This window comes from Seriola aureovittata, chromosome 10, assembly GCF_021018895.1.
Source record: "Seriola aureovittata isolate HTS-2021-v1 ecotype China chromosome 10, ASM2101889v1, whole genome shotgun sequence".
NCBI classification, from domain to species: domain Eukaryota; kingdom Metazoa; phylum Chordata; class Actinopteri; order Carangiformes; family Carangidae; genus Seriola; species Seriola aureovittata.
The window spans coordinates 6,042,787-6,062,760 of record NC_079373.1 but is presented as its reverse complement, the minus strand read 5'-3'; the positions used below and the strand labels follow the sequence as shown (position 1 = coordinate 6,062,760).

General features: G+C 40.3%; 1 protein-coding gene across 4 annotated transcripts in view; it reads right to left on the bottom strand.

Moving 5' to 3' along the window:
- LOC130175908 (leucine-rich repeat and immunoglobulin-like domain-containing nogo receptor-interacting protein 1) overlaps positions 1-19,974 on the bottom strand; it is a 328,392-nt gene that overhangs the window by 131,664 nt on the left and 176,754 nt on the right. For 2 of the 4 annotated variants that reach the window (XM_056386575.1, XM_056386574.1), the window contains exon 1: positions 3,416-3,757. The exons of 1 other annotated variant lie outside the window; for it this stretch is intronic. The gene's annotated coding sequence lies outside the window, so the exon portion shown is untranslated. One more of the 4 variants, XM_056386577.1, reaches the window with a different exon arrangement.

Sequence of the window (19,974 nt, the reverse complement as noted above, 5' to 3'; positions counted from 1 at the left end):
CTTTAAATAATGTATGAAATTGTGTCATATGCCCAGAGATGCTCAACTCACAGACTTAACTCATCAGAGCAAACTCAGTGCTGTTGCCTTGTGAATGCTTCATTTCCATAGTGCACATGTCCAGAATCCCACAACTGTAACAATGTATTTTTAGTATTAAATGTCAGGGTTTAGGAGTGATAAGATCCATACTATAAATAGTTATATCATTTAATTATACATACTAACATGACTGGCTTAGTCCGGTTGATAGAAATACCCTACTTACATTTCTGGCTCACCCACTTGAACCCAACCTCTACACAAACCGCTCATCATTGTTTATCTCTAGGAAGCATCTAATGTTGACCTTGTGTTAGAAGCAGAGGAGCTGATTCAACTGTCTGTTTGTGAGGCTGTAGTTAGAGGTGGTGTTGCACTGGACTGCTTTATATTGAGAAAAATGTTTATTAATGATTTGTTCACCCAGCTTCCATCCATGAGGGCTCCAGAACACTAAAGTTCTTAATATAATTCAATCAAAAATCCTATTCCTCCTCGCTTCTGTATCTGAGGATTATTAGCTGTAAGTTGTAAAAAAAAAAAAAAAAAAAAAAAAAAAAAAGGTAGATTCATCTGGATTTTGGATTCATTAGTGGCGATTAGCTAATCTTCGCCTAATGCTTCTGCAGGGTTTTTATTTTAGGTTGTAAATAGCCATTAACCAAGGCTATTTTAAAAGCGTGTTTAATTGAGTCTAGTTCTAACCATCATTGTGAGAGTTTTGATGGTTTACATTTCCGGATGAAACTGTGTTTTGATTGAGTAAAAGGAAGATGACTCGTAAATCAGTGATCAAAATAACTAAAAGATAACTAAAAGATTCTTCGCATTACCTATGTGTTGGTGTTAATCCACAGAGTACGCTGGGATGAGGAGCGCACATCCATATATCTTCACAATGTGAGTCCACCACTATGGACACCATTAGCTGGAAATTGCTGTAACAAATTTGCCAACTTCATTTCATGCATCATGGTAAATCATGAAACCACATCGGTAATAACCATTATTCGCTATAACGGCCTTGAGAATAATTGCCCTGGAAGTTGAGGAAAAATGAGTTGTTAACTTCTCATTTGGTGATGGGCAGTATCAGTGTTTCCTGGCTGTGGGTGGAGGAGCGTTCATGGACACTCTGAGTCACTCCTGGATGCAAATCACCCACTGCATGACAAGCTTTTACTGCAGCCGAGGAGGGTAAAAAATTACTCACTTGCGCTATACCACATCCTCTGTGTGTGTGTGTGTGTGTGTGTGTGTGGTGTGTGTGTGTGTGTGTGTGTGTGTGTGTGTGTGATAAGGGAGAATGAGAGGGAAAGAGGAAGGCATCATTTAACAATTACAAAATAAACCAATCAATTACCAGAATACCTCTGGTTGAAAATAGGTTGCATCAGCTCCGAATTTAATAATGATGTATCCTGGGATACCTTCCTGATTCAGTCCTGATCTGCACTAAAATCTTCATAAAAACTTCACTGAGTAAAGTCAGATCCATGTTGTTTATTTTAAAACCCATAAATCCATACTGATACTGCATCAACACTTTTCATCTTGGCTGTTTCAACTGATACAGGATTAAAACTGTGACAAGATGTGAGACACTGATGAAACCAAACCATTCAGTACACACAGTGCATTTGAGCAAATCTGACTGAATATGTTTCACAATAATGTGTCATTACCTTTGTCGATATAACTAATCTTTGCAATACAACCAGTGAAAACACGAGCCATTGTGGCCGCACCTGTACTTCAATATACGACAGTATCAGCCAACTTTACCCTAAGTGCTGGAAAGGAATTATAAATGAAACATAAGCAGAAGGTCTACCCAAGGTGAGGTAATGTGATTTATCTTTTATTATTTTTCCATTCTCCGGTGTTATCATGGTTTCTACTCTGAAATGGGAAACGTGATATTGATGTCCTCTACAGGAAATGCAGCCAGGCATGTGTGAGATGCAGGCCCGGGCCTATCTATCACACGTTTTCAATTGGAGATCGTGGATGTGTGTGCTGTAAACTGACCCCGTACCAAAAGCATCAGCCTCAGAAGAGGTTTGCTTGCCTAAAAGCCCTTTCTGAGGCTTGTTAGTGCGCACTCTCTCCTTCTTTGTCTCTTTTGTCCTCTTGTCTCTGGCTTCCTGTCAATCTTTCATTGCTATGTACTCTCTCCTTTGCTTTGTTCCCACTTCACCTTCCACTAGCAATCTCTCTCCTATTCTCTACAGTGCTTTCATTACCAGCTTCCCCTTCTCTCTCTCTCTCTCTTGTATTCCAACATCTCCCACTCTCTCCCTTCTAACAACCTCTCTTTACTCCTCTCCCTGTAGAGTTCATAGAGACAAGAGAGAGAGATGAACAGAGAATTAATAACAAGACAGCAGTAAAGATAAAAGGAAAGAAGCTCATTCAGCATGCAGCCGACCAAAATAGCAACGCCAACTTTGCCTCGTGCCTCCAACTGACAAAGTGAAAAAAAAGTGAAATAAACACAGCATCTTCATCAATATGTGATTAGCATTATATATTCCTAAACATAAAAAATATAACAAATAAACTAAATATATAACAAAGGCCTAATCTACATATATTCCTATGATCTGCAAGTCAGCCATTTCAAATCAGTGCCTGATGAACTGTTTTCAAGTCAGAGCTGGTGCCAAAAGGCCGCACAAACCAACATGGTGCCCCCTCCCCACTGAACCCAAGGGTGTCTCTATCACAATATGTGTAGGTATGCAGGATAGCATCCGAAGTCCCACGTTGTCGTATCGCACCTCCAAAATCACACACACTCACATTCTGCACAAATTCCCATGTTCTCACGCCCCCCCCCTCCCGTGTTGTGAACAGAAGGCAGCACACACATGTAAATATACACATGCATGTTAAAATCTGCACACCCACGTATCAGAATTTAACTCCTTACTATGACACAAAAAAACAAAAAAAAGAAACTAATGCTATCACTGTCAGGTAGACCATGCAAAGTTGTCTCTAAGGGACGTGAGCTGAAAATAACAGCAGATCAATAGCAAGTACCAAGTGGAGCATTTTTCCCTCCAGCCTCTGACAGCATGAGCAACACTGCTGGTGTCGGCACACATTTCTGTTCCCTGCTTCTTTCCCCACACTCCTCTCTCATGCTCCCAAGCCAGCCCATCCTCATTTTCTCCCTCTCTCCACGTCCTAAATAGCTTGCTCTGCTTCATTTAACTGCTCCCCTATTCCATAATGTGTACTGCTTGCACCTGTCAATATGTTATGAGAAGTAAATCAGGCAGGAAGTGCTCGAAAAGGAGACGGATATACAGAAAGAGAGTGAGAGGCAGAGAGGGAGAAGGAGACAGGAGAGAGATATCCTTACCAGAGCTGTAACGAAGGGAATCCAGAAATTGCTTGCTTCATTCCACGGAGGCTGCTCATTAAATCCAAGATACTGGGGAAAGGATTGACGATTCCATCGAGATGCTGCCCCGAGAGGAGGAAAATGAGATTCTTTAATGGGAGGATTTTGGAGTGTTGTTAAAAAATGTGATAAATATGCATAAGGAGAAGGATCTGATATCCAAGTCCAGAGCACTTCATGAGTCCTTCCCGTCAGCTGCGAAGCCACGCGTGCACAGACACTGACACATGCGGTTCACACAGCAAGCCACACACATATACACACACTCACACACAGAGAGAGTGAGGGTGTATCCTCTGTTAGTCTCACCTAGGCTGAAAGATTGAGGGAGAGCAGAGGAGGGATGGAGACAGAGAGAAAGAGAGACACAGCGGAAGGGAGGGGATCTGGAGAAGGGCAAGGTGGAGGGAGGAGCCGCAGTATGTGATGAGAGATTGGGAGAGGGGAGGAGGGGAGGAGAGTCTCTCTCCATCCCTCCTTATTTCTCCCTCAATCTGAACTGCAGTATGATCTGCACAAACGTAGCAGTGGGAGCTAATGAAATTATTCTTACCATATCTTCATCTGGAAAAGACTGCAGGTGATGTTGAGCAGCCAAATACAGGGATGAAAGCAGAAACCGCGCAAGCCGTTACAATCTGATCTGTTCGTGTATCCGCACGCTGAGTAATGAACCTTGCTTTGTGCACAAAGCTGAGCAGATAAACAAGCTGGAGAGATGGCTGAGAAAGATGAGAGAAGGAGCAGGTTGATGCCCTGGGCAAATAGCCAAGATCTAAACTTACCCAGGACAGAATAGTATATCAACTGGGTGCATATCAACTAACTTTGCAAACAACTGTCACAGCACCTCATCTAACTGTGGCATCTGCTAGCTCTCACCAGCATCTCCATTTTGTCACATTCACACAAATACAAGCTTAGGCTAGGCATGACCTGACGGATGCTAATACACTGTCTACAGTACATGACACGGAAAATCAAAGCAATCATGCAAAAGTCTTTACTGGCCCAGAAATGTGCACCATGGAAACAATATTAAACCCCAAGCATGTAGCTGAATGTGCAAAGTCAAAGTACTGAGTCAAAGGCAACCTTTGGTGAAAGTTAAATCAGACCTGATATATTTATCCTGGAGTCTTTGCCCTAATAACAATGCATCCTCCAGTACAGTCCAACCGACCGCATGCATTTTAAAATATTTCCGCCAACACAGCCTTTGAAAAGCACAGCGGGTATCCCTTGGCTGACATGACTCACTCCATCTAATCCTACACTGAGGATTCATGCTCTAAATCAGCGTACACTTCGAAGCAGGGGTTAAGAGTATGGGTGGCATAAGCGGTCAGGACACCCCACTGCGATCAGCTTACAGACAGGATTAAGAATCAGTGGTGGATGGATGGGAGGCTGGTAGGCAGAGCTCTGAGGATATCGCTCTCCTCGTTGGAGCCGTGGTTGTCAGCAGAAGCCCTTCAGTGGTGGCGGCTCTTGGTTGGCTTTATACGATGAAGACGTCTGTCCTTTGCACAACTGTGCATGTGAAAGAAAAAGGCCCCGACAAGTTTTAATGTTTATGTTAAAGCGATAGTTCGGGTTATTTGTCGTGCTGTTGTGTGAGGTAATTATCTATTCAAACAGTATTTTTTGGAATTGGCTGTTTTGTAGTGTTGTTGTACTTCAATGTAACTGACTATTTTGCAATATTCACTCAGCTACGCAAGTTTACAGTTTATGTTTTATGATTTACGTCAAACATGGTCAGTCATTTCAAACAGTTGGACTGCCCTGGGACTGTGCTAAATTTGGCCAGTTATCAGTAGCCTTATATCAAACACAGACAACGGACAAGATCGTGGATTCGTCACATCAAATGAAGCCTCCGACATAACGGACACAACATGACAGAGGTAAGTGTTACGTTTTACTAGTGATGCAGTCACCATGACTGAGACTCGTACTGCGTTTGATGACATCCGGCCAGTGTTCTTATGTGTTTGATCATTTTGAAGCTACATAATTAGCACCATTTGTTGTCATGCCGTGTGTGAGGCGCAAGGGTTGCCGAAAATTAAAATGCTGTCTCAGGTTGAGGCGACCTAAAAGCCGAATGGTCAGGGCGCGTACCACACGGGCGCTAAATCCCTCTGGATCGACTCTCGGGCAGCTGGAATCTCTGCGGCATCCCGTTGCCCTACTCTCCATCCCTGTGTTTCCTGTCTCTCTTCACTGTCCTGTCCAATAAAAGCATCACTTTAAGATAATGCCCATGGGTCCAGATAAACAGCGCTTTCTGAGGAATCCACTCCCCCTCCCTTGTGCCCGATTTAGTGCTTTGTTTTATCTCCATTTATCTATCTTCATATTTGTATACTGCTGCATGTGGTGTTCTCTTTGGCCAAGTCAAATAAATATATCCATGTAAGATAACAAAGACTGACTTATGACTGACTTTTCTGCATTATGCTACTAACATCAGAGTAAAACAATACAAACAAGTAAATGTGTATCTCAGAATGCAAACGGAAAAGGTCTGCCAGCACTTAAAGACTCTGCACACTCATACAACCAAACAACCTACTTTTGAAATGTATCTGAAAAGGAATGCCCCCCCCCACACCCCCCATCCACCCTCACTTCACTGACATCACAAATATGTAAATTTCCGTTATGCGTCACAGTATCAGTCAGTGGTGTCGCAAAGAGTTCATGATTCATAAGTGTCTGTGATTTCAATTTACTACTCACTGCAGCATCATATAGTGTTTATTATTTAAAGCATAATGAATGAGTGTATGAGGGAGTGATTTCACACAGTTTGCCAGTTTCCTCTGTTTAGCTGCCAGATTGTCTGCAGAGCTTTTTTGTCACAGCTTTCAGCCGTATCTGAATCTTGTTTCCTCATCGACTGTTACCTGAGAAGCTTACTTCATCCTGCACGCCTGCCAGTTGTCTCTATGAACTTGACTTTGAGCCTCAATTTATTTAACTGCTTTTTAGCCCGACCTGTCATGTCCGGTGTCTGCAATTGAGTCCAACTTCCTGTTTGCCAGTTGCCTGTTTGCTGACAAAAACAGGACGATTTTTCTTTTCCAAAACACCACACACACACACACACACACACAGAGGGGAAATATATATCTGAAAGTCATCATTCAGTGCCTCCAACACACAAGGTCTAATTATTTTGTCAAACTAAAGATAAATTACTCCACTGCCCTTTGTAAGTACCAAAAGAAACATATCAGTGATTTTACAAATAACATTTACTTCACTTTCACATTATACTTAGAGGTGTTTCCAATATCTATTCTACCCCCACTAATAAATATGGCGAACAACATATTAGAAACATCTTTCAGTACAACAAAAGTACTGCCTCCAAAATGACCACAAAGTTAAATCGAAAATACTTGCCTGGCACCACCTTTGACCAAGAGGTAGCACAGAAAATAACCTTCCATATAACTACTACTTTCAATTTTTGTTTTTTAAACATCAAGACAAGAACATGTTATTCAGTGACTTTTAGGGGTGCTGGTAGCCACAGCTTTGATGCATTGGGATACAGAGTAACCCGGCTAGCTGTTTCCTGTTTTCAGTCAACTGTATCAATCTACAAAGAAATGCATTGATGTCCTCATCTAGAACACAAATCAGCATATTTCCCAAAAATGTTTTTCCTCCTTTAAACAAGGCTGGTGGGAGAATAAGTTTAAAAAAAAAAAAAAAAAAAAAAAAAAAGGCTGGTGGAAGAAAGTTTAATATTGTCATTTAAATAATCTATGGAGCCCCTTGAGCCTCCAGAGACACTTCTTTATCTTGTACACGCAGGATAAAAAAATGTGTTCGCAATACAATGTCTTGTTAGACAGAACAGGATAACTAGTGTGAACAGTAAAATTACCTGTGTGCACACAAAAAAAATAAATTAAAAAATAAACTCTTTTGGGGACTCTGTACTAAGCCACACGCACGTGGATGGAAAAGGTTAACTTTGTGATTGTCTTTTAATCCTTTGAATCACCAATCATCAACTCTCTGTCTTTCTACTTGTTTAAGTGTGTAATTGTAAAGTGAAGCGTGAAATAACACGAATGACAGAAAATAGTTCACACTGGTGAGGAACCAAATACTAATTGACTTTCAATCCCTTGAGCTCTGTGCTGGTACATACTCACTTTACTCATATGTGTAGTGAAATACTGAAAGCAGAGATTTTTCAGATTGACATGATATTGAATGGATTTTGGTGAATTGGAGGGAATTCAAAAAAAGTAACTCAAAGAAGTCAACACTGCCATATACAGATATACGTGTGTGGCACAGCATTACATTTCGTATCTTCTTTTTTACGAAATGTAATGCAAATGTATGTAAACCCCATATTTTGTCTGGGCTTTTTTCCCCTTTATTCTAGATACACTGAAAGAGAGACAGGAAAGTTGGGGGAGAGAGAGAGAGAGAGAGGGGATGACATGCAGCAAAGGCCACAGGTGGAAATCGAACCAATGGCAGCTAAGGTAGGGACTAAGCCTTAATGGTACGCGCTCTACCAGGTGAGCCACCGAGGCGCCCCACATTTATATCTTCTTAAATGGTGTATTAACCCCCAAACCTCACCCTGTATTAAAGGAAATAAATGGAGATAATAAACTTTCTCCCAATAATTCCTACCAGGACAGGATGTTAGTCAGAGTCAGCCTCTTCTGTGTACAGTAACGCTAATAAACAACAGGACAAACAGTGATTGCCTATCTGTGTGTGGAGTCAATGTTTACTGATCATCCTGAACATGGATAGTGGATTGATGTTTAGCTGCTGTTTCAGGGCGATGTCTGCATGCATACTGCCACCCTCAGACCTACATGTGGCGGTGAACAATGGCAGGTTTTTTTCCTCTTTTCTTCCCAGAAGTTACAGTACATATGAAGAAAATGAAGAAATGTTGCACCTGCAATTTCTCTGTAAGAAGCAAACAGATGCTTCTGCTGGGTTATGAGAAAGGGTTGGTGCTTGCAGCCAATCATACACAACCATGAATTATTAAATAGTACCTCCAGGAAAGCCTGGACTTTTTGTCCGTCCACACAGAAGACAGTCCCAGCTATTATTGCGATCCAGGCATTTGCTCTTGTCCTTGCTTAGCATTTGCAGCCTGGTCTCTGTGGTAATGCAGGTGCAGAATCATAGGTCTGCACATGACAGCATTTCACTCTTAGCACCACTGTGATCCTGAAGAAGTGTTCAGCCCCTGAATTTCCCTGTGGATCACCCCACCAGAATAGCATATGCATGCCTGTGTCAAAGAAAATGGTGGGATTGATGTGTGCTTGCACACCGATTGTTCTTAAGCAATCTGTTGTGTATCTTTTGCAGGTGTGAAAGGGGAGGCTTATCTCACACATCTAGAATTACATGAACCTGAGATACTAAATAAAGATTTCACATTGTTTCTCCTAATAAATGTTCATATCTTTGCAGACAGTGTTGGAGGAGATTTTTGAGTAACATATAATTAAGTAAAAGTATAAAACTATTAATATTCAAATAGATTGAAATTAATGGAAAAGTGTGTTATTTTTGGACAGGATTGTGTGAGAAGAAATTAAAATATTGTGAAGTATTATATAAGATGACACTTGTGAAAGTTCATAGGTCTCATGTTGTATAAAGTGATATTTCCATGCATTGTCCATGTAAGCAGGTCTAGGTTCTATATTAATACTGTGAAAGTATCAAAGTGCTCAGTCCACAGAAAAAAGCACACAGCCTGTATTTAGAAACTTAGCCTTAAAATGAGCTGTTAGGACTTCTGGAACATTGTGATGTCACAACAAAGCAAACTCAGCCATGCCCCAAGCCCCGCCCACCTGGACCCACCATCCAACTTTGCAGGATTTTGTGTCTTTGGAGTGCTTACCTGATATCTGCTATATTTTTATTCAATCACTCAAAAAACAGTCAGTCACCTTATTGGCTGACTGGCTCACCAACCTTATGTTGCTACTGCTCGTTTTGATGATAAAAACCACAAATACATCTTCTTATGAATATCAAAAACTTCAAATAAAACCCCAGGAAAAGTATAAAATATGGGACCTTTAGTGTATCGCTAATTGTAAAACAATGAAAATAAAGTTGACAATTAACACATTTTAGTTATTTTAGCACTGCATTTATTAGATAAAATCATTTATTTGGTCTTTGGGATTGAAGGAACTTAATTTAAAGGCAGAAGGTTCTGCAGACTTTTTAAATGGCCTGATACAATTGCATTAGTTGTATTCATTTGTGCTTACGCAGCAGTTTGCCCAGGAAATATAATTATCCACCACATACCTTTGGCCTCGTTTTAACTTTCTTTGTACTACTTTTGTTAGCAATATCATTGTTTCTTAGGTAAAATAGAAAAAAAGAAAAAAAAGATTTAAATAAGGGCCAGACACAGCAATTCCTATCCCATAATGAGCATGAGATACATAGACAATGGGAACGTTGTGTCTCTAATCCAGTAAAGAGGCGAAATCCCACCAAGCAATCCAGTAGTTAATTACATGCTCAAGTTGGCAGTTGGCGTAAGCTACACAATCACATTGGGCAGCTAACTGTTGCATTTTCTATAAGTCAAAGTTATTAGCAAGAACTATTTATCTACTTCACTGTTGCATAACCCTTTAAGTCAGAAAACAAACGACATCTGGGGTCGTCAGATAGAAAAACACGCATTAAAACTGTGGCACCCTCAAAAAAATGTTCAATATTGTCGGAACTGCTGCACAAGCCTGCCATTACTTTTCACAGCAATTGTTGATCATTGTTGTTGTCATTTCACAAAACCCTTACAAGAAAAACAGAATCACAGCATTTTAAAAATCAAAATCGTCACTGTTGACACAAGAAGAGGCCTTGATATGGGCTCATGCGCACATTTTAACCCTTTACAGGCCTGTTGACTTATAAAGTACAGTACAAAAGTAGCCCAGGGCATCGCGACCATACGTAGCATGTCACACACTATAAAGAAAGCAAATGTTTTTTTGACCATTCCATGTAATACTAATTTTCCAAGTTTGGTCTGTTACTATCCCATAAACCTCAAAGAAAACACTTCTTAATTTGAGTCATTTAAGTCTCACTTAGCGTTATCACTGGAATCACTGTTGAAGTACATATCCGCTTTACATCTTTGTATAAATATTATTTACATTATCAAACTAGTTCTAACTTTCCAAATACATAACAAAACCTGCCTGGATAAACAATCGCTCTCTGTATGAAAAGCTGATGTAACCACATTAACAAAGCAATTTAAAGGTGACAATGTTTACAGTGGAAATTGTAATATTAAAATCGCCCAAGGGTCATTCAGGCGTCAACTAAATTTAGCAGTATGAAATTAGGCAGACAGCAATAAGCCTCTAAGAACGATGTTAATGAACTTGCAGAGAACATTAATGGAGCTGCAGTTTTTTTGAGCCGCAGATGAGCCATTGTGTGAAAGGTCACCGTGCATATGAAGTTATTATCTGACACTGCAGGGAGGAGCTGAGATGGATGACCTGAAGGAATGTTCATATATAACAACTCCAAATGCAGACTATTTTTCTGCTATAACACATTCTACAGCTTTGTAATGCTTTGGTAATATTTGCATTAGTCGTTTCAATCATTTGGTTGGTGTGTTAACTCTAATAAATTACATCAGGACTAATGCTGCTTTCAGACAGCAAGTGTACCATTGCTGTCTCCATTGTTTTCTATGTAAACATGGCGGCAAACTCTGCCACCGGGGTGAGCGGCAGCAGCCGTCTGAGTTGACAGAGGTTGAACCTTCTCAGCTTGCTGCCATGGCTCGCCTTGTGACCATGGCAACCAAAGAAACAATGCCACATAAAAAAAAAAAAAAAAAAATGATGCAGGAGTTCATTTTACTGGTATGTGAGTGCTAGTAAATTAAACACCTCTTCACTAGCAGTGAGCAAACGAATTAGTTTGAAAAATGATCATGGAGCAACATCAGTTGCAAGTTTTGGTATCTGGTCTAAGTCAATAAAAATGTTTATGATATCAGTTACTAAACTTGAAATATTAATCATGTCATTTTTCTGTAGCCCAGTCTGTTAAAGTACACTGTGAGAGCAGAGGAGGTGGACAGCAATAGCCTTTAGTGTATGGTACAGGTTGTTGATGGAATCTGATGTAGCTGGTAGCCAAAACATAAGAGTTGCACCTTGTCATCACCTGGTGAAAATACAGTATCAGACACAGAGGTAGCAGCTCGCTGTCAGAACATCTACATCTGTTTAAAAATGTAAGCCGTTGTAACTCTTGTCCTGTTCCTGTTCATCATTATAGACTGTGTTTATGTGTGGGCAACCTCGCAAATGTTCCTGTTGAATCCCCACCACAAATTCAATACTTTTTTCGACTATGATTTCCTGAGGAAACATGTCCTCTGAATAGATTTTACAAATGATGGAAACAAATGCTTTCTTTAAGCCTCAGCTTGGGTGATGTAGGCATGCATTATTTTACTGTTCCATGGTGCGAAAACAACCTATGTTCCAGACATCTGGCCTGGCTAATTCCTGTGTCAGTGGCTGTGTCCCCCCCCTTAGATTCCTCTCATTAGCTTGACCTCTTACCCTGCCGTTTTAATAATCCACAATATTACTACCCCTAGTGACCCATGCATATTTATGAAGCCCTCATTATGCCATCACTCAAAGTAATCATTATCCTGGGGCCCATTATAGCAGATTTTTGGCACTATCCACCGCGGGACTGTTTTTCAATAGACACAGCACAAACGAGTGTGCTTGGCAGACTTTTACACTTTGGGGGATCACAGGGATCACAGGTGGCACTGAAGAGTGACAGAGAGTAAATCCTGCATATATTGCTGTACATAAACAAACAAGATATTTATTGAAATCATCTGGCCGAGGGGGGGGTGCAAGGTGGATAAAATCTTCTTGGAATGACTCAAACCAGAGGAGAACGGCTTGGCCATAAAGCTGAGCAATATCATCTCTCCCTGCCTTCAAGGACTCTATCCAAGACAGTCTTTCGCATACTCGTGCTTCCTTTCCAGCTCAATAACTGCACTAACAATACTCTCCTCCTGTGCTGCTTTTATGTTTGTTTTATTTGCTTTTAGTTGTGTATTGATTGCTCCTGTTCCTACCATTGTCTGTAAATCAAAGATACGATATATTTTGTTGTCCCCCAGATGTATTGTGGTGTATCAGTGTGCATTGTCTGATTATGCCCCTCATTTGAGTCTGTTCTGCTGTGCTGCCTGCAGCTGTGCTGCTGCTGGCCTGCTGTGACTGGTTCTGCTTCGCCCTGTCCTTTGCTGTGTTGATGTGCTATGTTTGGTTTGTTTGTTCTCTTGATCTGGCTTTTCCCATGTTAGTGTTTTACCCCTTGCGTTTGTTTAACGTATAGCAATTCTTGAATCAATTTTCCCAACCATTTGCTTGCAAAAACTACGTCGAGGGATTTTTTGTAACTCTTCCAATGGATTAAGTTCCCCAGCAGCCAAGTTCAGACATGTCAGTCTATCAACCAGATATCACTCATTAATTTAAGTGATTGCATTCTTTGCAGCTGCATAGGTTTATCTGTGTATACGGAATATTTTTAAGAGTGTACAGGCATAGCTGTTTATATTTTATTCAGTTTTGGGATGGTGTGTAAGAGTTGAAGAATTCATTTAATTTAAGAAATGCTAATAAAAAGTTCAGCAAAAAGGCTCCAGTGACATTGAAAGATAACTAAGCTCAAGCCCGTCTTCTAGAAATTACATTCATATACAGCTAAACTGCTTTCTCAATAACACTGTGGTGGGAATGTAATCACTGGCTGGATTACACTGTCTGGAACGAAGCTCTACATTTATTAATGCCACGACAGAATACATTGTCTGTGGATGTATTGTCACTGATACTGACATTTTACAGACAACTCGCAACTTGCCAAATATATGTAAATAATTATTTTATAATCCATTAATTGATGCTATTATTTAAGCTTGACATTCAAACTGTATGCACAGAGGGGGGCACGTTAGGCAGGTTAGGTTCATTGGCGACTATAAATCGCCCATAGGTGTGAATGTGAGAGTAAATGCTTGTTTGTTTCTCCATGTCAGCTTCTCGCCCAATGTGTCCAGCCAACCCCCCCCCTCGGGACCCTCAAAGGATGAGTGGTACACCTAATGTATGGATGTATTCACAGAGGCTTTGATAAATTATTTAATGAATATACTGTATATGAATTGTACCAATTGTGTAGATGTTTGAACTGAGCCAATACAGCCTTCTCAATATTCCTGTAGTGTTTTATATATAAAATGATTACATATAACTACAACTGGCTGCATTTTTTTTTTTTTTTGCCAAAACAGGATATAGCAGGATTATCTGTATCAGAACGTGAGGTGTATATGACTTTACTTCGCAAATCCCCCCTCTCATTACTGCTCGACTTACAGATAAAGCCAAAAAAGAAATTGCACGTCTCATACATCTGCTGTAGTTGCAAAGGTGGCTGAGATCCCAAAACAAGTGCATTCAGAGTAGGGATTGAATTTTTCATTAATTTACTCAGAAATCTGATGATTTGGTCAGGATAGCTCTTGAGGGTATTACCTGCTTCACAATAGAGAGGCTAATTAAATGAAAAGTGTCAGTGTCGAACACACAATGGTACATTGTGCATTCAGTGACACAGCACAGGCTTTATGGCTATTTTGGAGATATAACCTTCAGAAGAACCAAGGTTGTGCTGTTCATCTGCAGTGATGAGGGACAACAAAACCTGGCCAGCAGCTGAATTTTAATTCACTCATAAGAAACCATGGTCAAGATTCTGAGCTATTTTGGCAGGAATATGGTGTTTTGTTGGTTTGCTTTGTTTTTGTTTTTTTGTTATTATTTTTGTGCTCATTATCTAGCCAGAAAACAGACAGATTAGCAGATGCGTCTTTGCTGCCAGAGTTTCTGCAATATGCCGAAACATCCCCTTGTGAAATATGATCCAGTGATTGTTTTTTAAATTAATGAAAATATACATTAGCTTTATTGCCAAGGGTTTTGTAGGTTCTGTGAATCTATATCCTTGAATATATGTACCATAGGTAAAACATCAGTTTTTTGCTACATAACCACAGTGTCAGAGATACCTAAGATTTCTATGAGCATTAATCTCACAAAAATACAACCCAAAAAAAGGAACTGTTTGTATCTGTTCTTCGGGGGGGGAAAGAGGATATTAATGTGTCATACAGCTAGCAAAGTCATTTTCTCCTTGTCAGACAGCTATCATTGTCCAGCAATTTGTTTGGTGGTGTGATGCTCATAACTCTGGGCTACCTGCAGTGGAAACTTCCTCCAACTGTTCAATTTTGCTGCCAAGGCTATTTTAATATGTGACCTTCCCTGCCCTTCCATGAATATTTTAAATGAGAAGGTATAAATGTTAAAAAAGATTATGAAAAAGTTAAGACCTCTTCCCACTGTTAGTGGCTCGAAAGTTCAACTGTGTATCTGCATAAAGAACAACCTTTGCATTATTTAATGTGAATGTTTTGTTGCTACTTTATCTTAACGTTGCGCACTGTGGTGTAAGTGAGTGTTATGTAATCCAAATTAAATTAAACACTAGCCCTTAGCATTCTAAATGCCCATTGTTGATGTGTTTGACATAACAGATGCATGCAAGCTCGACCTAGGACAATTGATATGTGCATACTCATAGTCTTATTCATTTGATAACTCAGAGTAGGGTGGAAATGGAAGAGATGGGGGACAGATGGGGCGACAAGAGATATATACTGGATTTAAAATCCATGACTGGATTTGAATTCAGGACATTCCAGGTACTTGATAAGTACTTAATCTTTGTGAATTACCATGAAGGCATAAGTTTGACTTATCAGCGGTGAGGAAAAATAAATAATACTAAAGGTTTACAGGAGACGGGTTTTGTTACATGCTATATGCAGTACTTTTTTTTTCAGCCCTGGTCACTGTTTCCACATTAGCTTCATGTCTCAGCACAGAATGTTCTACTTTTTTTTTTTTTTTTTTTTTTTACTTCTGGTTGTTTATCCTATGAGTTTGTGATATGGAAGCAGCAGCAGTATTTCAATAATTACTTATTTATAATTGTAGACACGATGGCAACAACCTGATATTTCGTTTTTTATTTTATTTTGTCTTCTGTATGTTATCAGCTCCATAGCAGGAACTTGTAGTACTTCAGTAATGATACTTCTAGATGATCTCACACAGCTGCACAGTTTCACTTCATTTGCATCAGGATAGCTTACTACATTTATACCTACAGTCAATATATGATCAGATGTATCTGGGGCACGTCGACATCCGCGCGTGTTGCCCTGGTTATTAGACTTTGTCAGCTTTGTTCTTGTGGTGTTTATAATTTATCAACCTTATCACTTCCTTACCTCTTCCTAGTACACTGAAACTAACTGACTGTCTCTGGTTAACTATGAAGACTAGCTTAGCACACAGACCAGGTACACACTGCCCTGAAGGTCATCAAGTGCGCTCTGTCCTCCAGGTGACTCGTTGCTTCCACAGACCTCACTGTCAATCAATTGGGGGAATAAGGACTGCCTCTTTGGGAGAAGTTAGCTCCAATGAAAACTTCACAGTGTGTTCTGTGGAGTTACGGGGAGATTGATTCAGGAAAGTGATGTTGCCATTGAGCTTTTAAATGTCACTTTCCATTGAAGCGAGCAACCAAAAGTAAAATTCCATTCACCTCCAAGATCTCAAAACCTGGTCAAATAAATGCAAAACTAGTCTTGACACCACTGGAAGAGAATGAGAAATGTTTCATGTGATTTGGATGAAGTTACCCTGGTACCTAATTAAATTCTACGGCATGGTTTTGAAATCTAAATTCTCCTGCAGTTATGAAGACTTTGCCGTCGGCAACAAGGTGCCGAAATCAGACTTGACTCAGTCCCTGGCTGCAGTAGAATACAAATATCAGATTGAGCACAGCAGAAAGTCTGAGAGACCTGGATTAGATATTTTTACTGGAGTAGCAGGGTTATTCAGAGAGCTTTTTGAAGAGGGCTGGATAATGTGGCGCCAGTGTTCATTCTGCTGCTCCAGAGCCAGAGGACGTCTGCCTCTGGGGACTCTAAGTGTTTGTGTGTGTGTGTGTGTCTGTGTGTGTGTGTGTTTGTGTGTGTGTGTTTCAAAAGGGATGCACTGAGCCGCAACCTGGAACCATTTCAGATTATCCCTCTCTGAGCTTCAATACCCGTGTGTGTGTGTGTGTGTGTGTGTGTGTGGCACACATACAAACACATAAGCACCGACACACACACACACACACACACACACACACACACACACACACACACACACACACACACACACACACACACACAGACACACACATCCAGAAACACCCAAAATGAATGGATTCAAATGAATGGATGAATGGTTTAACTGATCCTCTTTCGGTTTCATAAGCTTGTTGTCTGTTATGAAATTAATTGGATAAAATGACACTTGTGCATTGCATTATTTTATTTATCCCTTTCTTCATATATTAAACACACGCTTGGCATTGGGGGTGAAAAATTGTAACATACGATATTTTTTACAACTCAGATCATCTTTGTCTACACAATTACGTCATTTCTGAGAGTCAAAAAATACATGTAGAACTTTTGTCAGTGTATTTTCGTAGCAATGACTGACTCTTAAGTTTGCACATTTGAGGTATTCCACATGTAACAGGGAGCAGGTGAATCCCCTCGGATATCTGAATGTTACGTTATTCCATATCACTTAGTACAGTCAAAGAGACCTGTCAGAGCGGGGATAAAGTCAGCTTATTCTTAAAGGCACCCTTCCCTTTTATGCTTACAGTGATAACTGAAGGTTACCCTCTGAATGGAGCTGCCATGATAATTGACATTTAGTGATGAAATGCCTCACACAATGAATGCTAAAGGGGGAACTAATTACTGCCTATCCAAGTGTCAATAGCGTCATCTGCTCTCTTCTAAATGTCAGTTTTACATTGAAATGCTGGAGGCACGGCTGCCAAGAACTAATGGCCGGTCATTGGCAGCACTGGCTGTGGAACACACTCTCAGGTAGGACATGACGGACATTATGACAGCTCTAAGCACCGTGCTGCTGCTTGTCGTTTCACATTATCAAATCTTCGAATGACCACCTACTATCCGATGGCGTCATTAAGTCCCGGTGTCCTTCCGTCAGTGTGCTGGCCGCTTTGCCACAGGTTGCATGTGATGTGTCTGTTGCCATAGTGCACTCAGTGCCCACAGTTTATGCCGTTAGCTGCTGCCACTAGCTAGTCCTTAACCTTTATCCAGAGGTGTACATCACATGACCTCTAGATTAAACTACAAGGTAAGTCAAAGCAGCAGTGGACCTCGGAGGTGCTGTGTGCATTGCCACCAGTGTGGATGAACTCTGTAGCTACTCAGCGCATCACCGATTAGTCAAGTAGTCAACTACTAAAACCACGAGTCAGTGCTGGGGGTGGTAATAAACTATGGGCGAATAATGTGATGTTAGCCAGCATCTCCAAATGTGTAAGACACCAGCATCTGCACATATTCCCAAAGTAACTGCTACATTCATACTGGTGTGGTGTCACTGCAATCCACTGTGAATAATACTGACTTGCTCATTATTAAATACCAGTGTACTGTCAGAGCAGGGGACCAATTGGTAATTTTCTGCACCTTTTGTTCACTGTAGTAAGCTAATGAGAAAGCTACTAACATAACACTTCCTTAAGTTATTGTTTCAAAATAAATGTGTTGTAATACAGTTGTAATCAACTAGCGAACACTTGACTCGTCACTGTTAAAACTGGAAAAAAAAAAAAAAAAGCTTTGTCAGGGGTGTGTAGGTGACGAGTGTGGTTTTGGCTTGTGAGCAAAAAACAAGAAAAAAGATGTATTCACGCTGGTTAGATGTAGGGCAAAAGTGTTTTACAGCGTGGGCAGACATCAAGCTTGCAAGGTAATGTAATGAAGATGAGCAATGTCTCCTCATAATGTACCTGTCTTGCGGACATGCAGGGGGCAGCCTGCCTGCAGCAGGGCTCTGATCACAGCTGCACACAACAGCTCAGTTCTGTCTGTAAGGCACGTTCACTATCTGCTCTCAAGACTTGTAATCCTGCATGATTCGCTATACAAGTTGTATTAAATGAGTTAAACACGAATGCAGCATCACAGTGTCATTAGATCGTAAAAACATTTTTGCCAAACCCTGTGAAATTTGTTGGTTGTAAAACTCTTAATAGTTGCTGGTCTGAAGATATTTCAGCCGTTCATCAACAGTTTCATCTTTGATTTTTTTCTTTTTAAACAAAAATATCTGTAGAGACAAAATCATTTATTAATTATCTATGTGTATATATCATTTTTATCTCTTTAGAAAACCTAAAGCGGATTATCTGTGCATCCAGGTAGAGGCTTGCATTGGAATGCCATTTATCCCGAACTTCAGCGACTGACCGTCACTGTCATTGTTGCTCTGTTGGGTTTGTCTCTTATCTGACCCTTACACGAGGCTGTCACAGTTGAGGTCCTGTTCCTCATTACCAGCTGCAACAAGGGGTCACAACCACTCTGGTCTTGGAGATGGAAGGTCAGGGCTAATCACAGTGACACAGCAATCATGTCAGCTGAGAGAGAAGTGTTGAATGCCAGGGCTCATTATGCTAGCAATACTTGCTAATCCTTACCTTAGTCTCTCACAAGGAGCTTTGCTTTACTTTAGCTGCCTTGAGTTCACTGTGCCAAGGATTTGTTCCACCTCAGTCACACAAAATGGAAATGTTGCAAATAAAATTAAACATTAAAAGGAAACTCAAGACAGATAATATGCCGTGAAGACAGGGAGTGTCTTAATTAAGCATTTTTCAGAGTTTTCTTGTTGCTTGTTATTCATGTGGCTCTGGCAGTAAATAGCCCTTATTTATGCCACAGGCCAGCAACAGTAGGCATTATGTTTTCAGGTTCTGTGTCCATTAATTTCTTTCTCTTGATATATCAGGAACAATCTCTTCAAATTTGGCAAAAACGTCCACTTACACTTAAGAACGAACCTATTAGATTTTGAAGGCTAAAGGTCAAGGTTACACAAAACATGCCTTTGGCCACAGAATTCATATGCTAATTATGACAAAATACAGCCAATACCTTTTTATTCAATTTCTGCAAAGTCTTCACAACATATTACCTGAGTGTGGACAGACATGGATGTAAACTGCAACTTGACTGGTTGGTGGAGGCGTGCAACTGTGAAGCAGTAATTCTAGTTCAGCTGCTGCATTTAAAGTGAAACTTGAAACCCCAACGTGTTTACCAGTGCAGTCTTACGCTAAGTTAAGTTTCCACTGCAAAACAATGTCACCAGTGTTCATAATGTTAGGGAACACTAAACTGGGAAACTTTTTTTCTTTTTTTCTTTTTT